Source organism: Lagopus leucura, unplaced genomic scaffold, assembly GCF_019238085.1.
Source record: "Lagopus leucura isolate 7727_CA_CO unplaced genomic scaffold, USGS_WTPT01 Super-Scaffold_100004, whole genome shotgun sequence".
In the NCBI taxonomy this organism is placed as follows: domain Eukaryota; kingdom Metazoa; phylum Chordata; class Aves; order Galliformes; family Phasianidae; genus Lagopus; species Lagopus leucura.
In genome coordinates, this window is record NW_024962264.1 from 9,035,027 (window position 1) to 9,046,963 (window position 11,937).

General features: G+C 47.2%; 1 long non-coding RNA gene across 8 annotated transcripts; it reads left to right on the top strand.

Annotated features, from left to right (window-relative positions):
- The first annotated feature begins 2,426 nt into the window (after positions 1–2,426).
- On the top strand, positions 2,427–10,032 carry LOC122180310. 8 transcript variants are annotated; one of them, XR_006179002.1, is made up of 9 exons: positions 2,427–2,455; positions 2,589–2,690; positions 2,809–2,880; positions 3,476–3,542; positions 3,892–3,978; positions 4,072–4,131; positions 4,574–4,870; positions 7,395–8,882; positions 9,532–10,032. It is a non-coding gene; the product is annotated as an uncharacterized LOC122180310 (long non-coding RNA). The 8 variants fall into 8 exon arrangements; XR_006179005.1 differs by lacking the exon at positions 3,892–3,978; XR_006179001.1 differs by lacking the exons at positions 2,427–2,455; positions 2,589–2,690; positions 2,809–2,880; positions 3,476–3,542 and adding an exon at positions 3,741–3,817 and having other exon boundaries at positions 4,386–4,870.
- Positions 10,033–11,937: the final 1,905 nt, after the last annotated feature.

The following is an 11,937-nucleotide window of genomic DNA, read 5'->3' on the forward strand; positions in this document are numbered from 1 at the left end:
ACTTGCTGCAGCTGTGCCTCTGGTTGCGATAATGAATCTTTCCTTGCTGTTCGTCCCCTCGATTGAACAGTCACGCTCTTCCTTCCGTCCAGCTTCCCGCTAGCCTCGCTCCCAAACATTAGGCTATGGCTTATTTTGTGACACACAACATACCGTATGGGAAATAGCTATCATCAGGCCTATGCGCTTCCTTGTGTTTGGGGTTTTTTTGCACTCACATTCAATAATAAAGTGTAAGAAATATTTGTGGTCTACGAAACAGTCATTATTGAGGTAGCTGGAATGTAACGTGACATGTCAGTGCGTCCTCCCGGTCCTTTCCTTCTCGGCATGGACTGAGTCATCTCCTCTGAGTTCGTTCTTATAGCACGATGGAGTCCTCAGGTGTCACTGGAAAGGCTCTAAACTAAGAACTACAAAAAGCACCTTTAGCTCCTTTAAATGATAGGGTTTCTGGCTGGCAGTTCTGCAGTACCGAACAGTTACATGCACGTTTTGCATTTTGCTTACAGTGAACATGCAGCGAGGAGAATTTGTTTTTACTCTGAAGGCTCACATTCGGTGCTTGCCAGCACAGCGCACAAAAACACCGCGAAATATTCAAAGTAAGTTGGTCATATCCATTTTTCACCCGACAAACAGAACAAAGGCTAGCTAATTGCCATTTCATTGTAGCATCTGTGTAAGCGTTCATTGTCACCGTGGTCCCAGACCAGTCAGGTTTATACTTTGTTTCATAAGTGCATATAAAAGTACATATATATATTAAAAAAAAAAACAGCTAAGGAAGCCTTTTGTTAGGCTACGCAGGCTTCTGCCATCTATTGAGACCGGATGGGTCAGTCCGCACGCGAACCTGGAGCGAGATCGGGGTTTGCTGTGTTACGGAGGCTTATTTTCAGGGAGGGAGCTACGTGACAGAGCCGTGTGGGGCAGCGTCTCCCATGCAGTCCGAAGGTTATTGTTTGCTACCACAAACGGTCACTCGGTATCTTCACACTGGCCTGTTCAGCAGCTGGTTCATCTTTTTCGGAATGAAAGGGACAAATGCCCCGTGAATCGGATGAACCGCTTGCCTGAGGAGGAACTAACCGACTGTCATCTTCGGGAGCTTAGAGAGCAGAAGCGAGCGAAGGGCTCGGCAGAACAGTCGCATTATTTTACTGCCCATGTTCAGTCTGAATCCGGTCGGGTCGGTGATGGGTGTCACCGGTCACATTTTTAGCGGGATCCAAAAGGACAGGCACAGCACCACCCTTTCCACACGCCCCACTTGTTGTTTTACAGACACTTTGTGGCCTGCTGGCAGCATGCACCGGCCCCAAGCCCATTTAAGTAGCTCTGCAAAGGTTTTCCTGCCTGATCCATCAGTGTCCTCGAGCGGCTTTATTCTCCGCAGTGCCACCGATGCAGGCAGAGACAAGTGGGGATGGCCGCAGTGTCTCCGCTGTCTGCCGCTGCCAAGAGACTGCCTCGGGAACACAGGCGGTCTCTTAGAAACCGGAGCTGTGCTCTGGATGCTCTGATTCACGAGGGAGCGGGCTGACACGTCATAGAGAGGCACGGGAAATTAGGGAGGTGTACCTCAAAAGCACGTCAGCTAGCACCAAGGGTTGTCATTGCGGTGCCCGGATGAAAGCTCGTACAGAATTTAAGTGTGATAACTGTCATAACAGCAGAAACCACTGTGATCAGACTAGATGGTTTTTCCTGATTTGTCGTGGCATCCCCGAGGGTAAGCAGGCACTTCAGTTCTCAGCTTTGCACTTTATTTGAATGCTCTCCACCTGAAAATCGAGCCTGCAGCGCTCAGAATAGAATCCTGACAGCACGCACCTCGCGCTGCGCTCATAGCAATGAGAAATGGATTTGCCAGTGCGATTTGTCATCTGCGTGCGTGTCTGTGATAAAGCGCCTTCACTTGAGAAGACATCGGAGCACCGGAAGACAGTCAGAGAGATGGCGGGTGTTGTACAAAAGCAGATGACAGGGAACACTAATACACATGGTGTGTTACACGTGTATTTTTGTGAATGGCAGTTAGAGATTTCAAACAAAATCCAATAAGCTCTAATTGCGCACAGGAGCGCCCTATAGCTTTCACCTCCCCCCAGGCCGCGGCTCCAGCGTTCATCCGCAGCGTCGCACCATTCATCCTAAGTGTGCTAGCACCCCCTTCACAGCGCAGGGACACGCACGGCCACCTGGTGCATGGGGACGATCACTGAGCTGGCCCTAAGGGTTCCACGATCTCTGTCAGCAACCTGTCAGCCCTAACGAGGCCCTCCTGTGCTGACAACGCAACGACTTGCAGGTGCAGCAGGGGCCCGGCTGCCCAGGCACAGGTGCACCTGGTTAGAAGCCCTGGGCAGGGCCCGCCCCACAGCCCTTTAAAACCCCCTTCGGAGGCTGCTGGGAGCCACACAGGATTTCCTGCTGCTCCTTGGTGTGGTGGGTGAGTGCTGGGCTCTCTGTCTGCTTGCAGCGGGGGGACTTTTGCAGGATTCCTGCTGGGCTTTCCTTACTTTGTGGGTAAGTGGGGTACTGTTTTCTGGTTCTTATTTTGGTTTTGTTTTTTTTCTTTTTAGGAGTTTGCACTGGATTGCTGCTGGATATCCTGAGGTGAAGCACATTCCTGCTACATGTGAGGGCTACAAGCCCTTCTGTTTGCACCGAGGGGAGTGTGAACGGTATGAAGCATGGTGCAACTGTGGGTGAGAAGCATAGTGAGAGGCTGCTTTAGTGTTGTTCTCTCTTTAAGCTGCTGGTTCTTCACTCTAAGCTTTTGGTTTTTGTGTTCTTTTGCAGGGCGAGGGCTGCAGCGGAGCCCCTTGCGGCGAGGATCAGCGCAAACCTTCAAGCAGCTACAGCAGTAGTAAGGTTGTGGGGGTTGTGAGAGCAGGGGGCTCAGGGATGCGCTCTCCATCCCTTAGCAGAGGGTCTGCAGCTGGGGATTGAAAAGCTCAGGGGGCTCCCAGGGCTCCCTGTCTGCCCTGAGGAGGTTGCTGGGCTCTTACCCTGCTTTATGGCTCTATTGCAGGGATGATGGTGAGTTGCCTTTGATTCTCAGGTTTAGTGTTGAGTTGCTGTTCAGCTCCCACCTCTCTACTTGGGGGTATTGGAGTAGGGTAGTTTTTCCTCTCCCTGAGGCCTAATGTAGCTCTGTATTAGGGCTGTGAAAGTGATCTGGGTAATGGATCACCTATTGTACGAGGGTGGGCTGTGGGAGTTGAGGCTGTTCCTTCTGGAGAAGGCTTCAGGAAGTTAAGAGAGCAGCTTTTAAGTGAGAGAAGGGAGGGCTTGTAAGAAAGGAGAGCAGAGTGTTCTGCAGGGTCTGTTTTGGCAGAACAAGTGAATTTCTAACATTTTAAAAGGCCGATAAGGTATCCTGGGCTGCGCTATAAGAGGGGTAGAGACAGGGAGGGGTTTGCTTCACTTTGCTCTTGTGAGGCCCTATTTTCAATTCTGTATGCAGGTCTATGGTTCCCTGCAGCGGAAGGACACGGAGCTGTGAAGATGAAGGTGGGGCCGGAGAGACTCTGGTACGAAAACGGGGTGAGGGAGCTGGGCTACTTCGGGGGAAGAGAAGGTAGCAAGGAGACCTAATTGCAGCCTTTTAGTTTTCAAAGGGGTTTACAATAAGGAGGGGAATCAATTTTTTTACTTGAGTAGACAGAGATAGGACAAATAGGGTAAGGGGAAATAGTTTTGAGCTCAAGGGTTAGTTTGGCCATCAGGGGGAGCTCTTCAGCGCTGAGGCACAGGAACGCGCTGCGGAATAGCAGGATGACGAACAATGTGGCTTAGTATCGGATGGGTAGGTTGGATCTCCACTCTCCTTGGAGTCCTTTGCAATCTAAGGTATTTTATTATACGGTTTTCTCCTGGAAGGGAGGTCATATCATGAGAAGGACTTTGCTGCAGGGGAGCACAAGGCCCAGAGAGTCTGGATGGGGCTTTAAGTGACCTCGTTTAAATGTAAGTGCGTCTGTGTACACGCAGCGCAGGGGCAGTGGGTACATGATTTTTAAGGGTGTCCTAACATAACCAATTCTATTTATCTTCCTACAGGTCCAGGGCCGGAGGGAGGAGTATTGCGGTGTGAAGCCATAGGAGGCCTTACAGATGGAGGTGAGCTGTGCCTGTGTGCAGACCGCAAGCGCCACCCCTGGCCCGGGTTGATGTGTTGTGTTGTTGTTTTTTTGTTTTTTTTTCTGAGCCCCTCCTGCTTGCCGCACTGGGGGTGAGAGAACGGGGCACGGCCTTTGTACTCCCGCTCATCCTTCCGGGGCCGGCGAGAAGCACTACAGGGGGCAGTTGGAAGGAGACGAACGCGTGAGAAATTGCTTTGTTTCACTTGATCTTGTTTTTTCTTTCTTTGCCAGGCGAGGGCCGCAACGGGGAGGAAGCGCCGTCCTCCCTCGGGAGGGCGCGTTTCCTGCCCCGGCAGCGTGCGGCGGAGGTTCCCCGGAGGAAAGGGGCTGACGCCGGGAGTCGCACGAGGAGCGCTGCTCGTACAGCCCTCCTGGTGGGAATCGCTGGTCCCGACGTTCCCCGGCGTCTTCCTTTGCAGGTCCCGGTGCGGTCGATGCCGGAAGCTGCAGCGACGAAGCAGGACCGCGCTTAGGAAGGTGCAGGTTGAAGCGACCGCCGATGGAGCGGGCTGACCCTCCTTCCTGCGGTGAGCGTGCCTGGTGTTGGTGGTTTTTGAGACGTGACAGAACGTGGCCCTTTCCCGGGTCTATCGAGCAGCATCGACTCAGTTTGGTTGGCTTCCTTTCATCTTCTGGCGGCATTAGCGGTACCTGCGATGGGTGTTGGCTGGACTGTGTGCCGCGTCTGTCCTCTCACCAGGAGTCTGGATTGCCCGGTAAGTGCGTACAATTATTTTGTTCTACTGGGTTTGTTTTTCGTGCGTTTGAATTACTGATTGTGCAGTAAGGCTGATGTTGGTTAGTCAGATCTATCTCCTCGTTGTCTGGGGCAATGGCTTGCCGTCTTTGGAAGCGAGTCTAGGCTGAGGCTGTTATTGTTGTGAACTCTGCTTTAGGGATTAAGTTGGGTGCTTATATGCACAGTAGTGGTTTCGTTTTGGTTTTTAAGCTTTCTTGCCTGTGTGTCTTTGAAGTAGGTGGTTATGGCTTTTTTTTTTTTTTAATTGAGTGAGGTAATGGCTGTGCTTGGTTTGGTAGAAGTGCTGTTGATGGTATAAGAATTAGTCGCTATGATTTTTGAGGCTTGTGTCTGCTGTTGACTTTAAGTTTAAGAGTTTGAGGTTACTAGGTTTGGCATTGGGTGATGTGATTTCATGTTGTTTTCCTGGGGCTCTTGGATGTGGTTGGCAGAATCCTTTCAGGAAGTGTTTTGTCTGGTGTTGCTTGATGTTGTAGTTTAGTTATGTTTGGTGTTGGACTAAATGAGTTGACTTGTTATTTTTAGTGGAGTCTTGTTTGAGTTGTTTTGCTGTGTTAGTTTTTTTTATGGAGTTCATTGTTGTAGATTAGTTATGTTGGGTATTGGAGTAAGTGAATTGATTTAGATAATTATAGTAGAGTCTTGCTTGATAATTTTTTCTTATGGAGTTGCTTAATGTTGTAGCTTGATGTTTGGCATTGGTGAATTGTTTTTGGGTATTTTTTTTAGTGGAGTGTTGCTTAAGTTGGTGTGCTTTTTTATGGATTTTCTTGTTGTAAGTTGGTTATGTTTGGTTTTGCACTAAGTGACTAGTTTGTTTTTTATGGAGTTACTTGTAGATTTAATGTTTTCTTTTTTTTGGCTTGGTTGTTTTGGACTTGGTGAATTGTTTTGTGTATTTTTTAAGTAGAGTTGCTTAAGTTGCTTTGTTTTTTTTTTTATGGATTTCCTTGTTGTAACTTGGTTATGTTTGGTTTTGCATTAAGTGAATAGTGTGATTTTATTTTTTGTTTTATGGAGTTACTTGTAGATTTAATGTGGCTTTTTTTGGTTTGTTTGTTGTGGACTTGGTGAATTGTTTTTTTCTTTAGTAGTGTTTTTTATTTTGGTGTTTTTTGAAGCTTGTTTTTGTTTGGCATTTCACTAAGTGCAGTGATTTGGGTGTTTTTTCCTGGTCGGTTTTGTTTGGTTTTGGGGGGGGGTGTTTGTTCAATTTTTTTTGAATGCTAGACCGCGAAATTTGCACTATCTCTAAAGAGATATTTTTTTTTTATTTTTGGGGGGAGGGTGGGTTCTGCTGTCTGTTTTTCGAGAGGCTGGCCGCGCGGGAGCGCCCCCGTGGCGGCAGGGGCTGAGGAGCCCCTGCCGCCCTCCCGCCCTCTCCCGCCCTCTCCCGCCCTCCCGGCCCCGTGCCCTCCCCTATCTCCCTCCCATCCTCCCTGCCCCTTTGGGGCTGAGGAGGCCCCAAAGGGCCCCGTGCCCTCCCCTATCTCCCTCCCATCCTCCCTGCCCCTTTGGGGCTGAGGAGGCCCCAAAGGGCCCCGTGCCCTCCCCTATCTCCCTGCCACCCCTCTGGGGCCAAGTAGGCCCTGCTGCCCCCCCTGCCCCTTTGGGGGGGGTACTGAGATGGGCATTCCCCTTAGCTTTGGGGAATGCCCTGGTTCTGGGGGACTCGCTGGGGTGACTGAGTGTAGCTGGGTTCTTGGAGTGGGCCCTGGTAGCGTACACTGTGGTCCAGGAGTGGTCTTGGTCGCAGGCTCAAAGAGAGGAGGCAGGACTTGAATAAACTGGGGTCTGTGCTTTGCTGAAGAGCAGATAGGTGCCTTGGAAAAAAAATCTTTGCTGGTGTGGATGGCTGTGAAATCCTCCTGCAACAGGCAGCTGAGCGTTCCTCCTGGGTGCACGATGAGTATTCTGCAACAACAAGCATCTTCACCTTAAAGTCACTGGGATCAATAGAACATGAGGCTTTTCCCACATGGGTTGCTTAGCCAGAGGTGCTTGTTCCCTGCTCTGAGGATTCTGCTGTGGTAATCTATGCTACTTGCTAGAATGAGGAGAGATGTTAATTTTGAGGTGGAAACAGGGGTCAGCTGTTAAGCTTAGAGGAGCAATAGCGATAATGTGGGCTTAGCATCTCAAACAATAGCGTTGATGTGGGCTTAGCATCTCAAACAGTTGGTATTTCTAGGTTTGAGCCACAATGTTAGCTACATTGTGATACCCCTCTGGCAGCCAGGCTATTTGACTAAAGTGCTACCTCAAGTTGCTCGGGTACTCGAATCCCAAAATGACATCTTAACTGCAGCTAACTTCTCAGAGGGGCTCCCCACTTAACTATGATAGCTGAAGCCTCGGCTACAGCTGCTGGGAATAGCCCTGCTAAGCTGGACTTAGGCTGGAAAAGCAAAAATGAATGTCTTGTAAATCCTAGCTGTCTGGGAATGCCACTGGCTGTAGGGACCTTACCTCTTACACAGGGATCCCAGGAGGCGAAGAGCTCAGCGTTGGCAGTTCTGATGCTGGAGGTGGCTTGGTGGCAGCTTGCTGTCCTTGGATTCCTGGTGAAGCCGGCTCAGTACACGTGGCAGGGCCTCGAGTAGTGCTTCAGAAGCGGAGGAAGCTGGCTGCTTGGTTGTTCTCTGCTTGTTTTTCTTTTTTGGGGAAATACTCCGAGTCCTGCAAGCACAAAGGAAAAAAAGTAAAACAAATGCTTCTCAGATTGCGTACCTTCTACTAACAGATATGTGCCAGATGATGTGTACTTAGATGTAGGTGCAAATAGGTGGCACCAATAGCTCTGAAGGAAAAGGAAACGAAGACTTGCTGCTGGAACTGCTCTATGTAACTTACTTTCCTGTGGGCTTGCAGGTTAACTTCATTGTATTTGTGGATGACAGCAAAGAGATGCTGCTAAGTTATCTTAAAACTTACAGGGAAGAAAAACTGCTCTTGCTAAGCAACACACCTTAAATGGATTCTTGTGACTGCGTACCTAGTTTTCCAGACAGCCGTTGAAGAGACTGCTCACTAGCATAAGACAGGTCCAAAGGAGCTGTTGCAGGTGACAAAAAAAAGGCACTTATATGTCAAGAGGCGTGTGCAAAAGGATTGCCATTCACCCTTGCAAAATGAACTCTGACTCTGCTATATTTTGTGCTCCCTTAAACTGAATTAACGGAAAGAAATAAGGTGGCTGCATTGGAAGATGCTTGCTATTAAATAGCAATTGGTGGGAGCAGCCCAAGTGGTGCTCGTAATGTGTGTGGCAGCAAGAATTCCTAAACCTCTAAGAGAAGATGGAGATGGGAAGCAGCGAATGCGTCCAGTTAGTGAGTGGCTTGATACTTCTGCTCTTTGTGCGGCTGCTGCTGTATTACATTACATAGATTAATAATATTGTAATTCAGTACTTCTTCCCTTGCAAATAACTTCTTGCAGTGTTCTTTTCTGCGATGATATTTGAATGCGGCTTTTGCCCAAGAGCTGTGACTTCAGCTGCCAAAATCCTGTAGTGCTACTGTGGTCACATCCTGTGACAGGAAATGGCTTGCAGGAAAAAAAAAACTGGCCACTTGGACTGCTTAATAATGTTAATGAAGTTTGTTCACCCTGGGTGTTTCATGCTGCTGTCTACTTATTTCCAAATGGATGCCCTACTCTGAAATATTCTGTAGGAAATAAAAGAAGTGAAATCAAAAGGTGAGGTGAACAGCTAGAGAGCAGTGCTGCTGTCAAAAAGAATCTCGATGAGAACCCGAAAGAAAAGCTCACTTGAATGAAGCTCACTAAGGTACAAACTCTGCTTTATCCTTTAGAAGTAAGATTCTCACTTACCCGCGTTGCCTGGGGAAGAGAACTGGGCTGGGGACGCTGCAATTTCAACTCTGCTTGCTGTTCTAGCGCGTCTGATTCAAAGGTGGACTCCTGGCACGATGGAGCAGCTGAGTTCAGACTTCTCTTCTGGGGTAGAAAAAACAAAATGTTGTCTATCTTAGGAGTTTCTTCTGTTGTGTGAAGCAAAAGAAGGCCGGTTGGGCTCAGCGTTCTTCGATAGCACGCATACCTGAATACCTTCTCTCCCTTATATCCCTTAACCAAAATAAAGCTTAAAAAAAAAAAAAAAAAATAAACTTCATGCTTTTAAAGGAAGCTTTCTACCTTTTTTTTTTTTTTTCTTTTTTAAAGTTTCTAATCTCCTGCAACTGCAAAGAGCAGCCTCCTATGATTAGCTCTCAAATAGCAGGAAAGGAGGTGGCAGGTTGCTCTTCCTCGGCACTAAGTTTTATCGCTCCTCTTTCTTGAGTATGCTGCAGCAAATGCACAGCTTGAACCTGTCTGGCTTGTGAGGAGTGTTTGTATGCGAGCCTGAGCTGGCCAAGCCCTATCTGCTTGTAGCTGTCTCAATTAACTGTCTCTCTGCAGCCTTTGCTTTTAAGTAAGTCCATTCATAATTTGGGAATAGCGGCAGCGATAGCCAGAAACTAAGTCCACCTTTTGGTGGAAGAAGTGAAATGAGAACTGTTTATTTATGTCCCAACTTAAATTTTACCCTTTTTAAATGAAGTATGAGACAACTGCCGCTACCAGACTAAAGTCTATCTTTGTTTCTTTCAGGAGTTTGATGGAAGGCTGGACAAGGCTCCGAATGACCCGATCTACCTCTAGGTGACCGGGATAGGCACCAGGAAGCTGGACCAGGTGGCCTTTGACGGTCCCCCTCGCTCCCAGTGACTTGAAAACTGCATTAAGTCAGACAGCGCTTCAAGAAAAGGGAATCTTGGAGATATGCTAGCAGTAATTTAATGATGTCATTGAGTAAACTGTTTTTTTCAATGTAGTTGAAATGATTACTTAAACTGTAAGAGCCAGTTACATTGATGTTAGTAACAATGATGAATACTGTTCAGTTTTCTTGTACAGCAGTAAGTATGCTGTAGTTTAGATACCTTTCCTGTATAACATCCAGGTGCTATTGCATTTGTTTTAAACAGTTCTGGCATGGCTGTATGTTTATCAGAAAATGGAAAAAGACCCTGCTTTGTAACACTTAGCTGATTTTACACCTTTGTAATAACTTCACTGACTCAATAAACTGTTTTTACAGCTGTGGTAATACATAGCCTTGCTCTGGTGCGTCTTTCTGCCTTTTACTTAGTGAATGTAAGGTATAATAACATAAAATTAGCTTCCAAGAAGCAGTTGTGCTGGGTTTGATAGGTTTTACTTCAAAAATGCCCGTTTCCCCAGTAATGCTCCAATATTTCTACACTCCTGGTATTTTCCATCTTTGATTCCTTATGTGCCACTCTCGGGTGCAGCTATCTAACTACTCTCAGGCTTAAAGCCTTTGTGCTCCAACTCCTTCTCTCCGCCTTCTGCTGTGGAGTTTCTTTGGTGTCATATTACCGAAATAACTTCTGTATGATGTGTTTTCAAAATACACAGCTGGCATTTTGTCAGAGTTTTCCTCCCAGAATGTTATTGAGGAACATTCTCTTTCCCCCTGTGTATTTTAATGACCTGCACTTAATTAGAGACTAATGCAAAATAAAGGACTAGTTTTCCAAAACAAAGCCCCTCCAATTCTAGGCAACAAGGCATCTTAGACTCTGCATGCCAGCTGATTGTATGGCTAAAGGAAAAAGTATTCCCGTGACATACCTACACCACGAAACAAGCACCTCCCGTGTAAGTCACTAGCACGTTTTACCAACTTCTGCAGTAAACTTTCTGTGTTTTCAAGAGTTGCTTTTGTGTCTGTTCAAATAAAAGCTCGTTTGCCACTATTGGCAGGCATAGCAGCTGCTGTTAGACCCCACGGGGGGGCCAAAGGCTGCCCTGCTCTTCTCTCAACCAAAAAAAAACTAATGGGTCGAGATAGCAGTATTCACACAGATAAAGAGAAGGTGACTACTTCCAACAGTATATGTGAATGCATGCAGCTGTATGGAATGAATGCTAATCCGCTAATTGCTCACGGCACCAACCCAACCATACACAGCTGAATACCCACAAAGCGACAGACTCAGGTGAACTCTCACCCCTTCCAAAATCTTGCTGCACGACATGGAACCCTATGGCCAGTTTAAGTCGGCTGTCCCCATTCTGTCCCCTCCCAGCCCCTCGGGCTCGTCGCTGAGAAAGGGGCCCTGGCTCTGAACAATACTACCGAGCAGCAACTGTAAACATTACTGAATCAGCACCACTGTTTTCCTCCTACAACCCAAATGGAGCATCAGACCGGGAGCTTTAAAAAAAAATAAACATTCAGTCCCAGCTGCAACTAACACCCTGCCTCTTGATTATTGAAAACTACAAGACATTAGCTCTGCTACCAAGAGACTATATATGTACGTCCTACGTTCTGAACTAGCAAAAGTTGTTGTACAACAGGACACGTTGAAAGAACTACTTCCAATTATACGAAAAGACTATTATTTGCTCTTCTCATTTGCATATTCAGAAATTTCCATTACAAAACCCACAACAAGCTAGGACTAATATATATATATATATATAATATAATATAAAAAACCAAATCTTAGCAAATCAGGAAAAAGCTTCAGCTGGAAGGGACAGCAAGGATTATCGAAGGCCAAAGCCCCGTGCTAAGATGCCACCCCAGAGCGCACCCTGAGATGACGTTAAAAATAGTGGCTCAGGGGTTCAATACCGGCACCGCTGCGGGATAGATTACAGGATTCATTACTACACTGCGGTCCTGCAGCGCCGCGCCTAAACTCTCCATTCCGAGCTGCCCACCCTCATTTCTGTTTCAGACGTTTCAAATACGATGAAGTCAAGCAGTTCCAGAACAACGGAAAGCAAGCTGACATTTCTCGCCAAGATAAAACCGTTGATGGAAAAATATAACGCAGTTGGCATCTATGCTCAGGACTTCCACATATTCAAGGACTAAAGAAATGGAAAAAAAAAAAAAAACAAAAAAACCAAACTCTGAGAAAGCCCTGGCCGTGCCAGTCATCCTAACATTACTTGGCCTTAATTACTTGACCTTAT